At 40.4% G+C, this 23490-nt stretch overlaps 1 protein-coding gene across 1 annotated transcript in view; it reads left to right on the top strand.

Annotated features, from left to right (window-relative positions):
* Positions 1-16327: 16327 nt before the first annotated feature.
* The window catches only part of LOC111851973 (neurexin-2-like), a gene marked incomplete at its 3' end in the record, with an annotated part of 418474 nt that continues 411311 nt past the window's right edge, over positions 16328-23490 (top strand). The window contains exon 1 of the mRNA XM_023827376.2: positions 16328-16456. The remainder of the gene's footprint in view (positions 16457-23490) is intronic.

The following is a 23490-nucleotide window of genomic DNA, read 5'->3' as shown; positions in this document are numbered from 1 at the left end:
TTTGCAGGCTGCCCCTCTCATCCTCACTCTCCCTCTTCCTTGTCCACTTACTGCCATGCCACCTTCCATTTTTGTTGAAGACAAGTAAACTCAATTATTGCCATTTTATAGTGCTTATGCCTGATTTGAGAGTTTACAGTTAGAATCTCAGTTTTTGTACACTTGACAACTCTGTTTGATCAGTTGGTTCATAGGTATTATTCTGCCTTTCATAGGGACACTTTGGATTGGGTTTAATTTCTGTTTAGGTTGACTTAGCTTGGGAGGGGCTCCCACCTTGTGGACATTTGCGTAGATGTAATTCCTCTGTACTTCCCGGTTTAGTAGAACGTATGATATTGATCAAAAGTTTTGGACGCAGCTGAACACTGGCAAACTCCCTTCTTAAGCGCTTAAGCCCTGGACATTATTTGTCTGTAAGTTGACGTTTATGTTGAATTGTTATTCCTTAATTGAATTACGCTAAAGTCCGTAGTTTTTTTGTTTTGTTTTGAAGGATATATGATATTTATATTCTTAGCAGTTAAGTTATGCTAGCTTGCATGATTGTGTTTGTATGCTAAAGATAATGCTAAAGATGTATGTAACATATGTGTTAATCATGTACTACATATTTCATGTTAAATTTATGTACCTTTATTTTAGTATTGTATTGCAGTTTTACAAAATTATAAGGGTGATTATGATGTTGAAAAATCAGTAAACACAAGAAAAGGACACCTTTTAGAGTTATTGGGATTTCAACCACCCTTTCAAGTATTAGCTAGCTGTCTAGTTCTGCAGGCTGGTTGGCAACGCAGTGCAAGGGCAGCATAGGTATGGTACAGTGGGCATATGTGTGCATACCCCTGTTAAAACGCCAGGTTTCTATGATGTAAAAGAATGAGACCACTATAAGTCATTTAAAAACTTTTCCCACTTTTAATATGACCTGTAACCTGTAGAATTCAACTGAAAAACAAACAAATCTGTCAGAGGGAAAAATATTACAAATTAAAAAATGTGCAATAACTTGGTCGCATAAGTGTGCACACCCTCAAACTAATACTTTGTTAAAGCACACTTTGATATAATTACAGCATTCAGTTTTTTTGGATACACACCTGCCATCAATTAAAGTGACTTTGATTAACCCCGAATACTGTAAAGTTCAGCTGTCCTAGTAGGGTTTTCCAGACATTTACTTGGTTGCATCCTACAGCAAAAGCCATAGTTCATGTGGTGGAACAGGGCTGTATCGGCATGTCTGTCTGCAGAGTTGCGGCTCTAACAAGTTACAGGTTTGTAGAAGTATAGCCCATGGTAATCAAAACCTCTCTGCCAATATATAATCACGCTGTCTAAAGACACACTCTTTTCCAAGGCCAGATGGTTTAAGGCATCCAAAAGAAGTAGGTCAGCAATAACACCTGGTTATCCTTCACGTTCATCTTATTTAATTCAGAGACAGACTAAGGGGTACCACTTTACAATATGACTACCCCTTATAAAGGGTTTATGAATGGTTTATACTCTGGTTATTTATTAAGTTGGAAAACTTTGTAAATCATTAATAGTCAATTATAAACAAGTTATTATTATTATTATTATTATTATTATTAATGAGTTACTGCCATTTATAAGTGGCAAAGGGACCCTTATTGTAAAATGGTACCAAACTACCAACTAACCTTTCATTTGTGCATGATTTATGTCATTTTACAGATGTTGATACAGGTAAGGGTCCATATCAACACAGCTTGCAGGTCAGTTACTGCTTTTGCAAAAATAAAGATGAACTAATATGTATAGAATGTGAACATGAGATATGATGTATGGAAGTTTTTCATCCCCATGCTGAGCCTATATGTTATGGCACGGCATGACGCAGGTGGGAAAAAAGGGTGACGATCCACTCACTTGACTCCACAACAAAAAGGAGTTTTATTTAAGGGAAGCACAGAACAGTGGGAATATCACAAAATAAAGGACCACGAGGGGTCAGAAAACTATAACAGAACTTTACAAATGTTACAAAAACAAGCTATAAAACACCATAAGGGAAACACAACCAGGGAGCAGAACCAGGAATGGGGTACAAGGACCACAGAACATTACAACATTACACCATCACATACAATGGCAGACTAAAACACAGAGTGAGGGAAGGCACTTAAATACAGACATCCAGGGAAAACAATGAAGAGGTGTAACTTAATCAATGAAACAATCAAGGGAGACACAGGAGCAACAAGAAACAGGTGGACACAATTACTCTAAGAACACACAGAACTAAGAAATAACAAACACTAAAGACTAAGAATCTACAGCAAAGACTAGGGGAAACACCACCAGGAAAAAATAGAAACAAGAATACACAGAAATAATAAACCTGGAGAAACTTTAGAATAAGCAAAGACAAAATAAACACTAGAGAACAAAAATCCAAAAATACAGGTGAGACTGGTATCAAGACAGCCTCAAATCCACGACACAAGAGAACAGAAAGTGAGTCACACACTGACCAATGCGGCAGTCTGGGGAACAGGGAAAACACACTAGGGACTACGTACACTGGGGCTGAAAGGCAAGAAACAGGGAAGAGAATAGGATGACCAGCAGGTGTTTTGGGGACATGGAGGGGCACTGACCCCGAAACTATAAATACAATAAACTATTCTTGGCCATTTCATTATTTATAAATTAAGCCAATAAACTTGGGATGCACTGATTGATTGGCCAGCGATCGGAATGGGCCGATTTTCAGCCTGATCGGCATGATCTGTGATCGGCCAATCAGTCTCACATATTTCTGATTACGAACCGATCTTGCACATGCGCAATAAATCATATACGCTGTTACGCAGACTTTCAGACACACAAAAATGTCCGTAATTTGGAAATTCTTCAGCGTGGGCTAAGCGCACGCAAAATTCGCTATCTGCAGCAAGTGCAAGGACCAGGTACATCGTGGGGGAACCAATACAAAGACATTTAACACAACAAATTTAATTACTCATTTAATGACACATCACCCCAGTGAACACGCTCAGTTTGAAGAAGCTAGCAAAGCGAAAGCTGCTAGCAAAGCATGTTCGAAGCCATCTATGAGCCAGCAGTCTGTCCTATATTTTATTGGTATAAGCAGTGAAAAGAGCAAAGAAATTACGAGGAAAATTATGGAATTCATTTCACTGGATGACCAGCCGTTTTCTGTAGTTGAGGATAGAGGCTTCAGAAATCAGATAAATTACCTCAGCCCAAAACATAGAATATAGAGTAGGTGTTACTTTTTGGACATCGAGCTACCGGAGTTGTTTAATCTAGTGTCATGTCACACATGTTTACTTGCTACACCTATTATTATTTTAAAGAATATATTAATGTTTAGTTGTAGTTGGGGTTTTATTTATTTGTTTTAGTTTAATTTATTTGAATTTGTAAAGTTTAATAAGAGTTTGTTATGAAAATAAAGTTTTGAGGTGAAGAAAATGTGATTTTTGTATGTACAGTATTTGCTGTTCTTGGTATCGGAAAAATCGGTATTGGCCGATCGCACATACCAAAAAATCTGTAATCGGGATCGGCCAAGAAAATTGCAATCGGTGCATCCCTACAAAAAACAGATTTTATGCTATTATTTAACATCTGGGATAGTCTGACCTTTGAAATGCTTTTTAACTGACAAAAAATTATACAAAAAAGCAAAAGCAATATGAAAAGAGCTGCGTAACTGTAATGATTTTGTCAGCGTGTATTAAAAAACATGTGCTAAAAACGAAGTGGATGATTAGATAATGTTAGGTAGCCAAGAGAAACTCAGTTTTCCTTATAAGGGGCTACTCCACAAGACAGTTAAACAGATAACTTTATAAGTTTCTACAAACTGGGTATGTCCTGGGTATGACGTTAAACTGCATCCGTCCCTGCAAACAGTCCTCCAACTTGGAGGGAGAAAATTTCGGGGTTAGCGGCAGAATTGGCACTCCAGCCATCATAAAAAACTTTGACAGCTGCGACCAAGCAAACACGACACCTTTCTGCTTGCCACAGGAGTAGCTCTGCTGCGACTGCCCACAGGATGGCTGCATGCATCATGAAGGAGATGGGGAAACAGCTAATGAGCAAATAGGGTCAGGCCTGTTGGGGATCATAATTGATGTGGTGCTGAGGCATCGCCCGCTGCATGACACCACTTAGATCCCAGTTTGAGGCGGCCCATCTGGTTAGGTGCGTGGAATATCTTGTCTCTCCCGGAAGATGACCATCTTTCTTTGCTGTCGGAGGAGCTTCATAAACTCCGCATATCAGTAGCGGCACTCTCTGATGTATGCAGACCAGGGAGTGGCCTGATCTCTGTAGGTGGGTACAGCTATTGTTTATTATCTAGTTTCAATTGAAAAGGTATAAATTTCCCACATGCCTAGGCCCACTCACTCTCCACGATTGCAGCACAGAAAGAGTGCGAGAAAGAGTATGGTGATCAGCAAGGGAAATGGGAGTATAAGCCAAACTAAACATAAATGAGAAATGAAACAGGGGATGAAGAAAACTGAGAACATACCATGATGTGGTACAATTAAAAAGGTGAGTCTCCCACCTGGCTAGACAATAAAAATGATAAACGATGATGAAGGGCAGCCCTGATGAAGTCGAACACCTACTGGGAACAAGTCTGATTTACAGGAAAGTCCTCCCCTGAGTCTTCTAGCTCTACTTCTTCCAAGGAAGGTGTATCAGTGGGATTCAGGAGATTCTTGAAGTATTCTTTCCACTTCCTGACTATATCCCCAGTTGAGATCAACAGTTCTCCATCCCTGCTATAAGCATGGATAAGCCCTATCCCCCTCGCCCCCACCCCGAGTTGCCTGACGATTCGCCAGAACCTTTCAAGGCCGACCTATGTCCTTTTCCATAGCCTCACCAAACTCGTCGAGTCGTCCTGCACCAGAGTTTCTGCTTCAGCAACTGCCAATGCCACTTTCCACTTTGCAAGCAAACTGAACAGAGTGGGAAATAGAGTGGGAAACAAAACCAACCAGGGAACAAAAGAGAGGCTGGGGCGAGGGCTGCAGGAAGACACAACGTCAATGACGGAACTGGGGATCATTAGACTGGGAAACATTTAAATACTGGAGTAACGAGGGAACAGACAGGAAGCTGCTGGGTGTGATCAACAGGAGGTGAGGCTAACAAGCACCAAGCATGGCCGTTAGAGCCACGCCAGGGAGGAGAAAGGAGGGTCGGGCAGGGCAGGAAATGACAGTATGCCCCCAGCACACAAAGGACGGGCCAGCGAAGTGACCAAGGGGCCACACAACAGGGCAGACAGATGGAACCAGGACAACAGGCAGGACAGGCAAAGTAGGACGGGGCAGCGGCACAGCATGGAAACCGGCAAACACTAACACAGCAGCACCAAACAGACTCGAGACAAGATCAGGAGTGAGGAACGGACACCAAACCACAATGGAAACCTCGGAACAGCGGAGATGGGAAGTGATACAGGGCAGATTTGAGACGATGGAGCCAAACATCAGGGCAGACATGCAGGGACAACCAGGGCAGGGACAGAGACACGAGCAAGGACCACAAGTCAGGGAGAAACAATGGCAAGACAGGGCACAGGGGCAAAAACTGGGGCAGTATGAACGAGAACAGGGCTTGGCAGGGGGGTCCTTGGGACCCCCGACTGTGGGACACCGACCAAGGAACTCTGAGCCTTTTGGGTTTTGGGGGGGCTAGGGGGACCAGGTGACACCGAACGGACAGCAGGGCAAATACAGGAGGGCTTGAATGTAGGGCTGCCCAATTCGAAATAAAATCACTTTTTTTTCCACTGAGAATCTTGATCGCTATTTTCTCTCAGCAATATGTTTCTCTTTATTATTTTTATTATTATTAAGCATAAAGTATTGTGTTTATGAAGACGGAGCAAACAAAATGTAGAGATGCATGGTATGTTGCTTAACATACAAATACTGCAGGCCAATATTTGAAGTTTATCAGTATTCAAAGTTAGTGGCACCAGAATTAACAACACAATCACTGAAATAATGGAGACGATTACACCGGATGATCAACCATGTTCCATAGGGATTTTTTAGGTTAATCACTATTTATAAGAACTATGAAGTACCAGCCCATAACATTTATAATTCATATGACATTTATATTTCATTCTTAAATCTGGTACGTAGATCTTTTTTTTTTGTCCACCGAATGAAAAATGATGTAATGTTTTTTGGCATGTTTTATGCGAAAAAAAAGCTGACGATTCACATAGTGGCTCCGAGAAAGAAAGGGGTTTATTAACAGAAACATAACATGAAGGGAAAACCAGAAAATAAAAAGACCACACGGGGGTTCAAAACAAACAGAGAGCAACAAGAACTAGTGATTGAACATACAATACCCAGACTTAGGAGCTCGTCTAATCAAAGTGAAGCCCAGTGACTCAAAACTGGGAGTTGGGACTTGCTTCGTTTAGGCAATATCAAGTGACCAATGACATCAGATTCGTCCTGAGGTGTGAAAGATTTCGAGTCCTGTCAGCTCTTTGATACTTTTATAAAAGTGAAATGAAACCTTTGGGCATTGTGGATAGGGATAAGAATTAGTAAGATTTTATTGACACCAATGGGATTATCAAATCATTATGACTACTTTTTTATGGCAACACTAGACACATGTGTATGACATTGTCACTTTGCAATCATTGCGCACCTGCCGGCATCCATAAAGGTATTGATAAGCTTAGGGGCATACGATTCTGATGCACTGAAAAATTTGGAACTGGTCCCTAAAGGACACCAGTTCTCGACAACCATCCGTAGTCATGGAGTTGTAGAGATTGATTGATTGATTGCTATACAGTTTGTATCACAGACAGAATCTTTTGATTCATAATGGAAAGTGGCTCCTGAAATGGCAAGAGGAGATCCTTAATTGTTTAGGAACAGTTTGAGTTGGTCTCCCAATATGGTGTATGAATATCAATATGGCAAAATACCAAATTACTTATTATTATTATTATTGTTTTTGTTATTATTATTATCAGTTCCATTTTTGTTCAATATGCCAGTTCTCGCCCGCAATGCAACACGATGGGTTTCTATTTGCTTGGTGTAAATCATTTTGGATAAAAGTATCTGTCAAATGAATGATTATATTTGTATTATTTATCATTATTGTACTGGCCAGGTTTGCATTGCTTCAAACATGTGTCATACAGCAGTAACACATCCTCAGTGTGCTACATATCTTCATTGCGCACGAGAGACTGTCAAGCTACACCCCAAGGTGTCAACATCTCATTCTTTCTCTCTCCAGTCCCCCATCTCCCCAGTTTAAAAACTCCCCACTGAACTAAAACAAGTGACTATGCCCAGACTAACCACTTTTGTTGGGTAACTGACTTTGTTAGTTGATTTTGTTAGGTTTTGGGATTGTCTCGCATGCTAGGTTTATCGCGGTCACCACCTGTTGTATTTTGTTACCCCTTTGAGATCAGATAGGTAAGGCTTTGCTTTTCTTATATTGTCTAGGTAAATGGTTGTATTCCTTTGTGAAACCTTCTGCTTTTGTGCCATAAGTTATATTTTGTTTTTTTTCAAAATGAGGTTGTAACATTAAATGGGGGCTTGTCCGGGATACCTTGAAATCGCCCAGTTGGGTGAATGGTTTTGGATTGAGCGATAATGGAGTTTAGGGTGGAGTCTTTCTTGGCTAATCCTAGCAATAGTGGATATAAAAAGTGTACACTCCCCTGTTAAAATGTAATGTTGTGATGTAAAAAAATTAGACCAGGCTAAATCATTTCAAAACTTTCTCCACCTTTAATGTGGTCTATAACTTGTACAATTCAATTGAAAAACAAACAAATCTGTTAGGGGGGAAGTGTATATATATATACACTCACCTAAAGGATTATTAGGAACACCATACTAATACCGTGTTTGACCCCCTTTTGCCTTCAGAACTGCCTTAATTCTACGTGGCATTGATTCAACAAGGTGCTGAAAGCATTCTTTAGAAATGTTGGCCCATATTGATAGTATAGCATCTTGCAGTTGATGGAGATTTGTGGGATGCACATCCAGGACACGAAGCTCCCGTTCCACCACATCCCAAAGATGCTGCCCATGCTTGGGTTGAGGTCTGGTGACTGTGGGGGCCATTTTAGTACAGTGAACTCATTGTCATGTCCAAGAAACCAATTTGAAATGATTCGAGCTTTGTGACATGGTGCATTATCCTGCTGGAAGTAGCCATCAGAGGATGGGTACATGGTGGTCATAAAGGGATGGACATGGTCAGAAACAATGCTCAGGTAGGCCGTGGCATTTAAATGATGCCCAATTGGCACTAAGGGGCCTAATGTGTGCCAAGAAAACATCCCCCACACCATTACACCACCACCACCAGCCTGCACAGTGGTAACAAAGCATGATGGATCCATGTTCTCATTCTGTTACCCCAAATTCTGACTCTACCATTTGAATGTCTCAACAGAAATCGAAACTCATCAGACCAGGCATCATTTTTCCAGTCTTCAACTGTCCAATTTTGGTGAGCTCGTGCAAATTGTAGCCTCTTTTTCCTATTTGTAGTGGAGATGAGTGGTACTGTACCTGGTGGGGTCTTCTGCTGTTGTAGCCCATCCGCCTCAAGGTTGTGCGTGTTGTGGCTTCACAAATGCTTTGCTGCATACCTCGGTTGTAACCAGTGGTTATTTCAGTCAAAGTTGCTCTTCTATCAGCTTGAATCAGTCGGCCCATTCTCCTCTGACCTCTAGCATCAACAAGGCATTTTCGCCCACAGGACTGCCACATACTGGATGTTTTTCCCTTTGCACACCATTCTTTGTAAACCCTAGAAATGGTTGTGCGTGAAAATCCCAGTAACTGAGCAGATTGTGAAATACTCAGACCGGCCCGTCTGGCACCAACAACCATGCCACGCTCAAAATTGCTTAAATCACCTTTCTTTCCCATTCTGACATTCAGTTTGGAGTTCAGGAGATTGTCTTGACCAGGACCACACCCCTAAATGCATTGAAGCAACTGCCATGTGATTGGTTGATTAGATAATTGCATTAATGAGAAATTGAACAGGTGTTCCTAATAATCCTTTAGGTGAGTGTATATTTAAAAAAGTACAATAACCTGGTTGCATAAGTCTGCACACCCATAAACTAATACTTTGTTGAAGCACCTTTTGATTTAATTACAGAATCCAGTCTTTTTTGGATATACACCTGCCATTAATTAAAGTGACTCTGATCAAATAAAGTTCAGCTGTTCTAGCAGAATTTTCCTGACATTTACTCAGTTGGATCCTACATCAAGAACCTCGGTTCACAGTGAGCTTACAAAGCATCAAAGGGATCTCATTGTTGAAAGGTAATAGTCAAGAGAAGGGTACAAAAACATTCCACCACATAAGATATACCATGGAACAGAGCAAAGACAGTCATCAAGAAGTGGAGAAAATACGGGACAAAAGTGATGTTACCGAGAACTGGACGTCCCTCCAAAACTGAGACAAAAACTGGTCAGGGAGGCTGCCAAGAGGCCGACAGCAACACTGTAGGAGCTGCGGGAATTTTTGGTAAGTACTGATTGTGTACTACATTTGGCAACAATCTTCCATATTCTTGGATTATGGGGTAGTGTCACAAGACAGAAGCCTTTTCTTACAAAGAAAAACATCCATGCCCAGTTAAATTTTGCAAAAAAATAGATCAACTCTCTCAAAAGTATGTGGGAAAATGTGTTATGGTCTGATAAAACCATCCATCCATCGATCCATCTACCCATATTCTGACACTTATCCGGGGTCAGGTCCTGGGGGCAGCAGTCAAAGCAGGGATGCCCAGACCTCCCTCTCGCTCGACACCTCCTCCAGCTCCACCAGAGGAATATCAAGGCGTTCCAAGGCCTCCTCCTGGTTTGACATGCCCGAAATACGTCTCCTGGAAGCCATCCGGGAAGCATCCTAGATAGATGCCTGAACCACCTCAACTGGCTCCTTTCGATGAGGAGCAGCAGTGGCTCTACCTTGAGCCTCTCCTGAATGTCTGAGCTCCTCAGCCTATCTCTAAGGCTGAATCCAGCCACCCTGCAGAGGAAACTCATTTCGGCCACATGTATCCGCAATCTCTATCTTTCGGTCACTACCCATAGCTGATGACCATAGGTGAGGGCAGGGATGTAGATTGACTGGTAAATTGAGAGCTTTGCCTTCTGGCTCAGCTCCCTCTTTACCATAACAGAACGGTACAGCGTCTGCATTACTGCCGATGCTGCACTGGTCCGTCTGTCAATCTCCCTCCCCCTTCTTCCCTCACTCATGAACAACACCCCCAGATATTTAACCCCCTGGAGTCTTAGACATCTCAGCTCCTTTTGAGGTAGTGTGGCACGCCTTGACAATTTTAAAATATTTCACCTATCCAACTTATAATTTATCCCAAAGTGTTACATATTGTAGCACCGGCGGGTTGCATGTCCCTGCATGCCCGGCGTGCAATTGTAAATAGCCCTTGTTGTACTGTTATGTTGTTAATGGTTGCTTTTCCCTTTTGTCGCATGTGTGTTTGTCCGTGTCTCGTGTGTACGCTGTATGATCCTTGCGTGTATTTCGCTTGTATAACTCTCCCACCGTGTGTGCACCTTACAGTTCGGTGTCTGACAACCTTGTGTTTCCACTCTGTGTATTTGGTTCGGTGCTCGTTGGGTGCCTGTTATAGTCTTGTTAAGGACTGCTATTAAAGAGCACTTTTTCCCTGACAAGCAAGTCTTTGTCCTTCTTTGCTCCCGCGATGCCTCAGTCTGCCATGTGTTACAATATGCTTTTATTCAGCATAAACTCAACACAAATAATTTGAGACCATTTAGAATGTCATTCTTCTATTTTTTGGTTTAAATATACACTTTTCAAAATGTATTGTAAGTGCTGCTGAGAAATTGTGAAAAAACACATCATTAACATGTAATGTAGATCAGTTGGCAGTCGAAGGCAGTGGCCTCAACAGCCTGATTATTGGCTACAAGAACTGGCTCTTGGCACATGAAATGTAACTTGGGCCATATTCTGCCTCAAATAGGTTTCAGACTACTCCATTACCCTGACCAGGAGACATCACTGGAAAATGAATCAATGAATGTTACATTTATATAGCACTTTTCAAGGCACCTGAAGTGCTTCACAGAAGTAATAAGGGGCTACTTGAACCACCATTACTGTGTAGCACCCATCTGGATGATGCAATGGCAGCCATTCTCCACCAGTACTCTCACCACACAGCAGCTACAGTGGTGAAGGAGCAGGAGTGAATTCACCAATTGGATTTAGGGGATAAGGAGGCCAGATTTGAAAGGACCACAGTGGGTACTTTTAGTCAATACATTGGGGTACCACCTCTACACTTTCAGAAGAGTCCCAGGGCTCATTCACAACTACAGAGTCAGGACCTTGGTTTTACATCTCATACGAAGGATGGTGTATTGTCCCTGTCACAGCACTGCAATCTACTGAGACTACAGGACGGGCTGATCTGCTGGCCATACCAACACCTCTTCCAGCAGCAGCCCAGCTCTCCTAATAGGCTTCCCATCCAAGTACTGACCCAGCCCCAGCCTGCTTAGCTTTAGATAGATGACCTAGGCTGAACTGCTGGTGGATGGATGATTAATGGATGTTAGGTTTTTTTTTTTTTTTTTTTTTTTAACTGGGTTGTAGCTTACAATTTTGGAATATGCATAAAAAATGTACATATTGTTATGTTAAGAAGTTGTTGATTTAAGCTGTAATAATTGAAGCTGAAATGCTATTAGGTAGCAAGCTGCTATAATACATAAATCAAATCCACTGAGAGAAATGGGTTGGTGTGCAGCCACAAGGCATAGCATAGTTACATCTCTTATATATAAAGCTTATTACAGTACAGGTCTCCATATTAAAGGTGGCTATTTAATTCATTCTTTTTCCATCTCAGGGTTCCTGAATCACTAGTCAAGACTTCACAAAATAATTCTTAATTTAACAATGTTTCCGAAAGCATTTGCTGATAATTTGCAGTCACTGTAGAGCAGTGAATTGCCTCATTAGATTGATATGGCTGCCTGCTTAATGTTTCAGTATATCACATTAGTCATTAATTCCATTCTTTTGCTGACATGCCAGTAGGTTTATTTACAGATTTATTTAATAGTCAGAATAACTTTACACTGAAAACTATATTTTTGTGAAATTTTCTTGCAGCTGACCCCACCCTCTGACTGCTCCCCCTCCCTAACAGACCAGGGGCCTCATGTATAAACGGTGCATACCCACAAAAATGTCGCGTACGTCCGTTTCCACGCTTACGTCGAGATGTATAAAAACTAAACTTGGCGTACAGCTACGCACATTCTCACGGCAGCTCCAGACATGGCGTACGCACGTTTCTGCTCGGTCTTGTAAACGGACGGCACTCAGTGGCAAGTCATTGCTACTGTGGTTTCCCTTTTTAGACTCACAATCATGACGCTGACTTTATCCAATACAACATACATAATTGTATGTTGTTTACAAATGTACGGCACCTGATTTTTAATCAGTTTGTAACAATAAAACGGTGCAGAAAATGACCAAACTATTACAACTACTATGGCAGCTCTTGCATTATTGGAAGACATAGCTTATGGAAGAATTAGAAGGGAGCGCGTATTCAGGGATCATAGTGATTTCTTGGCCCATGATGATGACTGGCTTCTAAGTCGATTCAGATCTCCAAGAGCAATCCTTTTGGAGCTGTGTGTTGAACTGGGTCCAGCATTACAAAGGCAGACGATGAGCAATTGCGTTATACCTGTTCCTTTACAAGTTCTGTCCACTCGCGGGCTTTTCATCGAGAACTTGCGGACCGATCGGGTATTTCTCAGTCAACAATGCCAGCTGTATGGGATGGCATAATCCGATTGTCACCCAGATATATAAAATTTCCTCATACTGTGGTTGAACAGGCAAACATTAAAGTGCAATTTGCAGCGATGTCTGGTTTTCCCAATGTAATCGGAGCCATTGACTGCACGCACATTGCTATAAAGGCACCTTCAGAGAACGAATTTGCTTATGCTTATATAAATAGAAAGCACTTTCAGTCTATTAATGTACAAATTATGTGCGATTCGAACATGCGTCTCATTAATGCATGGGCGTCACCACCATTAAATCTGAAGGGGATGTGTCCCCCTCACATTTCATAATTTTTCGTTTGGATCCCCCCACTTTTAACATAAAATATTAGTTTTATCCCACGTTCAAAATGCTTCTGACACCCCTGCATTAATGTTGTGGCTCGATGGCCTGGCTCAACCCATGATTCATTCATTCTCAGAAACATTAGGGAAACAAACTTGAAGATGGGGTGGTACGTGATGGCCGGCTGTTCGGTAAGAAGATTTGGCCCAATACTGTAAGCTTTGTTTGATTTAACCATTTGACAACTCCTTAGGTGACAGTGGGTACCCACTGAAGTCATGGTTTCTCACGCTGCTCGCAAACCCACAGAATGAACAGGAGCAGCGTTATAATGCTGCCCCCCATTCTCGGGCTCGGGCGGTGGTGGAGCGCACTGTAGGGCAGCTTTAAGGCTGTTGGCGCTGTCTGGACGAGACCGGTGGGGTGCTGCTATACATGCAGTCCGCAAGAAGTGTGTTGCATTGTACACGCATGTAGCGTTTTGCATAATCTGGCACAAAATCGTGGCTTGCTGGTATCTGAAGAGCTAAGGCAAGATGAACCTGACCCTGAGCCACCAAATTTTCTGCCAAATGGAACAGCGTTACAACTTCAGTATCACAAAGCGTATAATTTAGATGTTTTTATTCATTGGCAACATCTTACAGCGTTCATGATTTCTTTTTGTGACTGCAGCACAGCTTCAGTCAGCACACGGCCGGATGGTCACCCCCTGGTTTCTGAGGCACGGGAATGTGTGCAGCCAGCGTCCAAAGATGTGCTTGGCACAGCAGCACCATCACCGCCTGTTTCACCCTTGGCATTGGGGGCACCTCTTGTACTGTTGTCTGTAAGAATAAACAAACAGAATAGACGAAAGTAACACCGCATCTGCGCCCTACATTTTATTCATAAACATGCAAGTAATTCAAACAAGTATGGTACGAGAAAAACTCACCCGCACTGACATCGGCGTCCCCCTCCTCCGATAAAAGTGTCCCCAATCATCGCAGCAACTCGTTGCTCAAAGGGTGTGAGACCGGGAATTCCGCTACCTCTGCCTGTGCTGTTAAGACAATTATGGTGAGTGGCCGCTCGTTTTTTCACGTCGATTTTAATGTCCGACCACTTCTTTTTAATTTAGGCCACTGTCCGAATTTCGGAACCATCACTTTTAACTGACTCCGTCACGCTGTGCCACTCCGTCAACTTTCGATTATTGTTGATACCAACCACCAAATAATATCGCTTTTCTTTTCTCGATTTCTGTTAACATGACCTCCACTTTGAAATACTTCTTTTTCCCACATGGTTTATCCATTGTTGTTTAAGAAAAACACAGAACAAAGCAGGTATTTATACAGATTTACATATGCAAATATACATAATTATGGGCGGGTCGGGGGGGTGGCTGTGGGCTCGTTCACGTATGTAAAATTTCACGCTCATTGAGATTTATAATTATATAATTTATAGTAATTATATAATTTGCTTTACAGCAGTGGCACTCAGCCTTGCCTTACTCAGGAGCCACTCTGACAAAAAAAAAAATTTGCTAGAGCTGCAATCTAAAAACTTCCCATTTCCTCCCTGAAACGATTATGCATTTCAGAATAAGGATAAGAAGTGTCTTTTAAGGGATGAAAAGCATAATGTAACAACTGTTCATTTATTATCACTGCAATCACAAATTTCAACATTACTGGTAGTGTTTCAACATTATCGTTATTAAAACATTTCCAAGTGCTGATAAAGTCCATAATAGCAACAGACAGCACATTGTTATTTTTCATTATTTTTATTTGTGTCTCTTATGTTCATTAGCCAGTCTTGCTAAATGCTAGTTTCCAAATGTTCATGCTAGTTTTCCAAGTGCAAGACCTGAGGTAAATTGTGACTGTGGTTTTCAAGCAGCTGAGGGGTGGGGGTGTAATAGATAGATGTGCACGAATGAGAATGAAATGAATTCTGCTGACACTGTTTTTCTTTATTATTATTTTTAAAGATTTTTAGAGATTTTTTTTTTTTTTTATTTACTTAGGACTTATAAGGGCTGCAACTGGTCTTTGAAGAACTGCGTGTGGCTCGAGAGCTCTGGGTTGAGTACCACCGCTTTAGAGTATAACATAATTATAATATAATTTATAATAACAAAAAAGAATAGACAATTTGGATTTGCCTATTCTTGTTCATGTTTCTTGTATATTTCAGAATAGCCACAATTTAGTTTATTGCTTTAATTTTCTAAGATTGCAGATAACAGTAAAACAAAATTACATGGAGTGTGAAAAACAGAACAATTACAAGAGAGAATCAAGTGATCATGGCAGACAACTATGCTTTTATCCTAAAACTGTGCAGATTTTTAAATAAATGTGTAAACATTCTTCTGCTTGTCACTGAAATATTAAAGAGTCAATATATGGATGTGTAGATTTTCCAAAGCTCTGCACATGGATGACAGGCTATTAAATAGGCCTAGATAGTGTTATAATCAGTAATTGACGTAGGCTGTAGAATATGCGTTACTGTGGCATATTAGATTTTTAATTCTGTGTATTTTTTTCCTGAAAATGTCAGACATACACATGTGCCATAGAGGAGACCTATACATACTTTTTATGGGGGACCATCAAGTTTTCATGAATTACCCAACAGGTTTTATAATGCAACCAATATTTTAATCATCATACAATCTCAGCAAGCACTTTATTCAAAGTGATGATTTTTAACAATATGTCAAAGTTCTCTGAATTCTCTAACATTTATTTAATGTTTTTGTTGTGGTTGCTAACAGTCATCTGTCTCCCTTTCTTGTTATTTCAGTTGTTTGGCCTACTTGTATTAGACGTTCTCAAGGCACCAGGCAAAAAGCTTAAAAACGAACACTGGTCTGTCACAGTAAGCACGTCCTTCGTAATATTGCGTCATTGAACTGGCCTTGCAACTTCAACCGATCTGTGGGTTGCTGCTTTCCACTGGAATCGAACGTTTATTCCAAATAAACCCGCCTTCTTTTAGTCCGTGTAGCCAATGGGATGCAGTAGGGCGTGGTTTTATGAGTGGGCGCCACAGTGGTAATGATGCTTTGCCTTATAACCCTAGGCTGCAGGTAGGACGGCTGGGCTAACAGTCTGCATCTACCAGCAGGAGATGAGAAAGATCTGTTTCTCTACTCTTGGACAGAACAAATCCTAGGAATATTACTTCTTTGTATCTGCCAGAATCCGGGCGATTTCACATGACACATGTAAGAACTGTTTAAAATATTTGCCCTTATTTAAAAGTATTCATGGTATATTACCACTGTATATAATTCTTTACGGGGACTGTATAGTTTTGCTTCAATGGGTTAAAACATAATGCTACATTAAAGGAGACCGCATTTATTTATTTATTTTTATTATCATTTAAGAAAATAAAAAAATAAACGAGTTTAGGTAAATCTTTCTTCGGTAATTTGGTAATTCGTATGGGCGGCTATGCATAGCTGGTGAGAGCACATTTATTTTCCTCATTTTACTTACATTTTCATCCATCATTTCTGTTCTTTTTTCTTCATTTTTCGAACAGTCACGCCGCGTTTCACCACACATATGCCATTTCCTCAGCTCACATGGGCAAAACATAATATCCAATTTCATAATCATTGACAGTCGTTCTTTCGAAGTGTAGAGGTTTAGGAACGTGGTTAATAAATTCTTCGCAGAAAATATTGTTTTAGTATTAGTACTCTTTTAGTAATAAAAAAACGTCTAGACTGCGTCTCAGTGTAAGACGGTCATCTATCAAAAAGCCATAATACTGAGAGTGTTATTAGCGACCCCGTAAGCACCCCCTCTCCCCTCATTCCACCTCATGCAAACCCCTTTAAATGCAATTTCAGTTTGCTTTGTCATTTTGGTGAAGTGGTTGATTGCAGCGGTGGGTTTTGTTAATCCAACAACTGTTTTTACTGGTACTGTATGTTCTCAGGTCTGCGGTCGCATGTATTTCAGTTTATTCTGTGCAAATGTAGCAGTTTATTACAGGAGCTTTGGACACGTTATATTCTCTTTTTATGGCCTCTTGGTAATATTTCAACATAGTTTTAAGTTGTTAAGCTGCGGCATAGCACCTGATACTTGGACAATATATATTTTTACTTTTGCATCGCACTGCTGTTTAGCCTGAATGTTTCAGTAACACAGCACATACATGGTTAATATGGTAACATACACAGATTGTTCAGAATAACTTAGCATAGATCTTATGTTGAAACGATATCGGAATATGCACCCACACCATCTAATTCATAATCCCTTACAACGGGGTATCTCTCCCTGTGGTCAACATGTATTTACAGTAATTTCGGTTTCGGGACAGAGATAATCATTATTATATTCCTTCAGAATAAATGTTGGTCAGTTTTTCGTTCTTATCATAACCTGGTATACTTCGTGCCATTCCGTTCTTTCTGCATAACGTGCGGTACCGGGTAATGAAAATCTAAAGGTTTTGTGCTATCGCAAGAAGAGCTGAACAAACAACAACAACAAAAAAACTAATAGTTATTGCCTACTTTGACAGTATAGAGAAAAGATTGAATGATTATTAATTATTTTAAAATGAATGTGTGTTTTAATTAAATAAGAACGTTTAATTGGTGACTGATTAAAAGTGCCTGGCAAACCTTGTAATTGAATTTATTGAATTTCTGAGGTATAATTTTAACAATGAAGAAATGTCACAGAGAAGCAACATTCACATATTCTTCACTTTTATGTCATATTAAAACCAATGGAGTTTAGATGAAAACTATCAATGCAGATCAGCAATTTATCTTTGAAACGTGCCCCGCAGACAAACAGCGTGTGCTTGCATTTCCCAGCAATGATGGCAATTTGTTATTGCTAATCAATCGACAGAAATAAGTAGGCTACTGATATGTTGATTACTTCCGTAATTTTAATTACGTTTACAAAGCAATGGGTATTTATTTTTGTCTTAATGTCGAACATTACAACGTTTCATGTCGTTCTTGTTCTGTGATGCTTTAATGTTGAATTGCTAAGGCATAACTAACTTTACTCAGAATGGTTTTGTAAGGCACTCCAGACCTTGTAGTTCTTGTGTTTTCAGCTACAGAAATGCTCCTGGCTGAATGCTTTTGGTGTTCATCACACCATTCTCTGAGTATGAGACTGTTAGCATTAGCAAGTAGCAGTGTATAGATATATATTGCTATACAAGAAATATTGTTTGTATTAGGTCTGATTTATGTGATTTCAGAATATTCATTGGTAATTTGACACATCCTTTTTTATTTTTTTTTATGGTGTAAAAATGAGTAAAAAGGCCATTTCTCTTGTACATGAATCTTATATGAGAGAACTTTCTGTGGCTATTGTTTCCAGTTTCGATATTTCTTCATACTGTATATGAGCAGAATGCATCCTATAACAAATACTGCGATAAAAAAACAAAATGCTAATGTAGAATATCTTAGAACATTTAGAATCTTAGTATCTTTAGAAGATCTAACATTATGTCACATAATTTAAACATTTGTGAAGCAGTCATTAGTTGTGGGTTGAGGTTCAGATGACTATATAATAAGGACAGGAGTAAATAGGTTAAGGTCACATCACTGTTGTAGCTTTTTTTTTATTATTGAACTAGCAGCTGATTGTTTGGTGAGTTAAAGCAAACTGGTGCATCAGTGTATGGCCACTATCTTAGTTATGGAGAAACACTTTATGATCAGACAAAGGAACAAATAATGCTAATATTGATCAAAATGTTGTGTATGTATGTGCAAACTTGTGCTATGTATATGTGAATTTTGTGTAACTGGTGTGTTTTTTTTTTTTAGTCAGCAGTTAACACTGTAGAATGGGAGGTGAATTAATTTTGAACCAAGCCTCCCTTGTGACATCGTGCAGGGTACAGAGCAGGGAAGCAGGCGAGGGAGACACAGGATCGGGGAAAGAGGACTCTAATGGGTAGATTGAGAGGCATAGACAACAAAATGGTACTTCCACATGAGAGACTTCAATGACTGGACTGGGGAAACAGACTTGGACCCGAACTAAACATGCAAGACTAAAGGCAAGAAACGCATAACAGCTGGTAACAATCAGGGTTTCACACAAGGTAAATGAGGGGGCGTGGCACACAGGAGGATCGGACGAGCCGGGCGTGACATCCCTGTTCTCCCACAAGCTGAAATGTAATTTTTCTGTGATATCCCTGAGACCTACACTTTAGATTCATAACTGTCAAGAAATCAGGCTGTAATCCCTGTGATTAACTCCAGTGAAGAAACTGGCAGAAAATGAAAGATAGACTTAAAGAAGTGAAATAAGAATATAGTTTTGATTTTAAAGAATTGATTCAGTTAAAGAAATTCCCTCATTGTTATGATCTACTGGTCCTGCGTCACCAACTACATAAAGCTGCAGCTTTGATGGAGATATTCAGACAAAACCACAGGCTTTTGACAGAGATGCTATGGAAGGATGTACAGTAAGTACCCTGTTTTATGTATCACTGTTTATTGAAATGCAGTTGATGTTTTACATGGAGTTCCTGTAGGTACTCTTATTTCTCTTACAATCCAAAGACGTAGATTGTGTCTCTTCATTCCTATTTTCACTGAATCACTGATTGCACAGATAATGATGTACTGTGAACCAAATCAGGGTATCCTGTGCTTTCTAGATCAGGTTTTGTGCTCACTGTTGCCCTGTATCAGACACGTGGTTATAGAGCATGGGTATATGTTCAGTATTATCAGCTTCTGTGTTGTTCAGCATTAAATCATTTATGAATATATTTTAAAAGAAATAATCTCTTTGGCCTTTATGGGCTGTTCCAGTGTTATTTCTGATGGTGCTGCATTCTCAAAGAGAATTGCGTTTTTGCTTGGGATTTGAAAGCCAGCCAGCTATGCTGTCTACTAGAAATGAAAGGGGAGGACTGCTACCCTTATATGAGAGCAATCAGGAGGCCTGAACGGCAGCTGGAACAGAGCTGCTACGTTCCTCCAGCAGTACAGTAAGAGGACACCTGCTCAAGGTATATAACTGCATCCATCAGTTGGCAGAGCTCAATCAAGCCACCAGTGTGGGGGTTTTGGGAGCCATTGTCACTTTAGTGTTTGGGAAGCTAAAAGTACCATGCTTAAAGCCAGCCTAGGATACATCTGTTTCAGCTGTGCTATCAATATTATTTTCCATAAGTTTTAATTTCACAACTTTAACTGCCCATCTATGCAGCCACTCACTTGAGGCCCTTGAATTCCAAGTGAGTGCCACAGTGCTCCACCAATGAAAAATTAGTTTATGTCTCTACTGCTAACGTTGTGAAATTCTGACAATGCAGGAGGGATGTGGGTACAATGCTTCTACCAAAAGGTCTGTTTGGCTGTGGAACTTCTCAATGTCGCTGAAGGAATTTGTAATGTGGATTTAGCTGCTTCATCTCTTGGTGGTACTGTTGGTGTGGCTGTGTGGCCTGCTGACAGCTATGTGGGTGTGTCTGCATGATTGCTTGAAAGTTCTCTGGATGTAGCTGCATGGCTTGTTGTTAGCCACGTGGAAATGTCTAGATGATTGAGAGCTCTATGGGTGTGGCTGTATGGCCTTGTTGACAGTGATGAGGGTGTGTCTCAGGATTGATTGATAGCTCTATGGATGTGGCTTATGGCCCGATGACAGCCATATGGGTGTGTCTAAATGATTGATTGTTTTATGGATGTGGCTGCTTGGCCTGATGTGTCAGGAATTCGCTATCAGTGTAATGTTTCCATGTTGTTTATGCCAAGATACAATTTCACTTTTGAAGTATTCATGCATAAAGGTTCTTTAATGGAATACATTGGCCCTACCTGTTGGACTATGCAGTTAGTGAATTTTGTGAATCATATTGTACAGTTCTGTTCTGGCTCCTTAGAGAAACATGGCTCCTAGCCTTGGCAGGTAGTAGCCATATGTCTGTGAATGATCATCTGTGGCACAAATGGTTCTGCTGCTCTGTCAGCACAGAACAGAATGTTGCTCTGCCCAACAGCTTGGCTCCCTGGGATGCCATAAATAATGTCATCCTATCACACTGGAATCCATCTCCCTTTCATTCAGGGTTATGATTTAAATATGTGTTTTTTTCTCTAAAAAGTTATTCAAAGTCCATGTTTCCTCAGTAAAGGCCAGATATTATAAACCCATCAGATTTATAAGGATATATTTATTTACTTATTTATTTTGACTGAGTGCTTCTGCCAAGCTATTTCCTCAAAAGACCTCTGCTGTGGTAACCTAACTTTCATTGTATAACTTTTCAGTTTGAAGTATGGTTGTGCTGGTGTCTAGGCTCATGGTCCAAATGATATTCTCTTCCTACTCATCTGCTAGACTGCAGTTGTTTTGTGCAGTTATCATTTGTTCCACACTCATTTCAGCACTCCTTGTGTATATATAAGGGCATACATATATGCAAGCTTTTAGTGTGGGTGATATTTGGGTTTTCGTTTTATTAATATTATCATCAAATAGAAATCATAAATGTTAAGGATTTCTAAGTAATGGTCAATGCACTCCAAGCTGTGCATTATGCATTTTTAAATGCATGGCTGCCGAGGCAAAGAACCAGTTGCCTCTACAGAGTGCATTTAAATACATATAATGCAGGGTTTGGAGCGCATTAACCCACTTATACACAGTAACCACATATTTGGCTTACATATTTACGAACCTCAAACGCATTCATTAGTAGAACTAGGCCTAATGTAGTGCTGTATTTCCTTTCATCAATACTGTATCTTGGGGGAACATTATAAAATACTGCATATATATTCAGCCATTATTTTATTGATTTAGCTTTATGTACCTCCTGGCATCCAGCTGCATTATGGGTAAAACCTGTCTTGTTTAGTGTTTTTAAAACCTATTTTTAAAACTGGACTTCTCTAACATCTCATTAAGGCAGGTTTACACAGGACTGAAAAGTATGACTGGGCTACTGTCAGAGTTGGGTGTCGTCTCACCTTGTCCTATGTGTCCTGCTTGCCATATGACCAGCAGGTGTCTCTGCTCACCCTGTTTCCCCCTCCCTGTCTTGTAGCCTTCAGCCCTATTGTGTCTCTCTGTATCCTGAGCTGCTATGTAGCTCAACAGGTTGCGTCTGCAGCTTGGAGCTGTACCCTCTGGTTATGAGTTTGAGGATGGCTGGAGACCAGCCTCACCTGGTATTCAGTGTTTAATGGTTTTTTTTGTTTCCCAAGTGTTTATTATTTATCATGTTTCCCTATCTTACGTTTACCTTGCTTCTCCCATATTTATTTGTTCTGCATATTCTTATGGTCCTAGTGTTTACTAGTGTTAACCCTTAGTTTTTGAATAATGTTTCCCAGTTTCTGTGCTCATTTAGTGTTACTGATTCTACCTTTTGCTCATTTTCCTATGCCTTCATTGATTGGATAATTTGGTTTTGATTTATACCCGTCTGTTGTTTGCCCTGGTTTTCTGTTTGTATTTAAGTGCCTGCCCTCACACAGTTTGATTGTAAGTCATTGTTCATGTTACAGCTTGTTTGTTGCTTTGCTCAATTTCCTAGTCCTGCTCCCCGTGTTTGCTCTGTTCCCTTTTGTCTCAGAGATGCTCAGTCAGGGGTATCAAACTCCAGTCCTGAAGATCCAGAGCCCTGCAAATTTTTGGGTTTCCCCTGATTTAACACACCTGATTCAACACCTTGTGCTAATTACCACATAGCTCTTGAGGTGAACCATTTGTGGTATAACAGGGAAAGAACTAAACTACACAGGGCTCTGGCCCCCCAGGACTGGAGTTTGACACCCCTGCCCTCAGTGGATCGTCACCTTATTTCTTCCAGCACCATAGCCTGCTGTAACAGAGCTACATTACATCAGTAAATCGTTTTGGTATTTAATCACTGACCACAGATCCTGTGCCTCGGCCTGAAGCAGTGCTGTCTCAGTGACTTGTAGAAATTTCTTTGCTTTTATAGTTATTGTTAAGTAACATTAACTAGAATTAAAGGTTATAATCACTCATTGATTTAATACTGTGATTCACCTGGCTGGCAATACGTGTACGGTTATAGAAAATTAATCAAGACTCTTCAGATTTGAGAATTCCACAGTGTCATGGTCAGTTAATTTAATTCACCATTCATTTATCAAAACCTTCAGCAATTGCTCATTTCAGGTCTTTTTTATCAGCTGATGTCATGTCTGTTACTCTCTATCTTTGCTTCTTTCTGTTTCACTGTCTTCCTCTCTTTTTT

Source organism: Paramormyrops kingsleyae, chromosome 10, assembly GCF_048594095.1.
Source record: "Paramormyrops kingsleyae isolate MSU_618 chromosome 10, PKINGS_0.4, whole genome shotgun sequence".
Classification (NCBI taxonomy): Eukaryota; Metazoa; Chordata; class Actinopteri; order Osteoglossiformes; family Mormyridae; genus Paramormyrops; species Paramormyrops kingsleyae.
The sequence above is the reverse complement of the archived record's forward strand: the minus strand, read 5'-3'. Positions and strand labels throughout refer to the sequence as shown.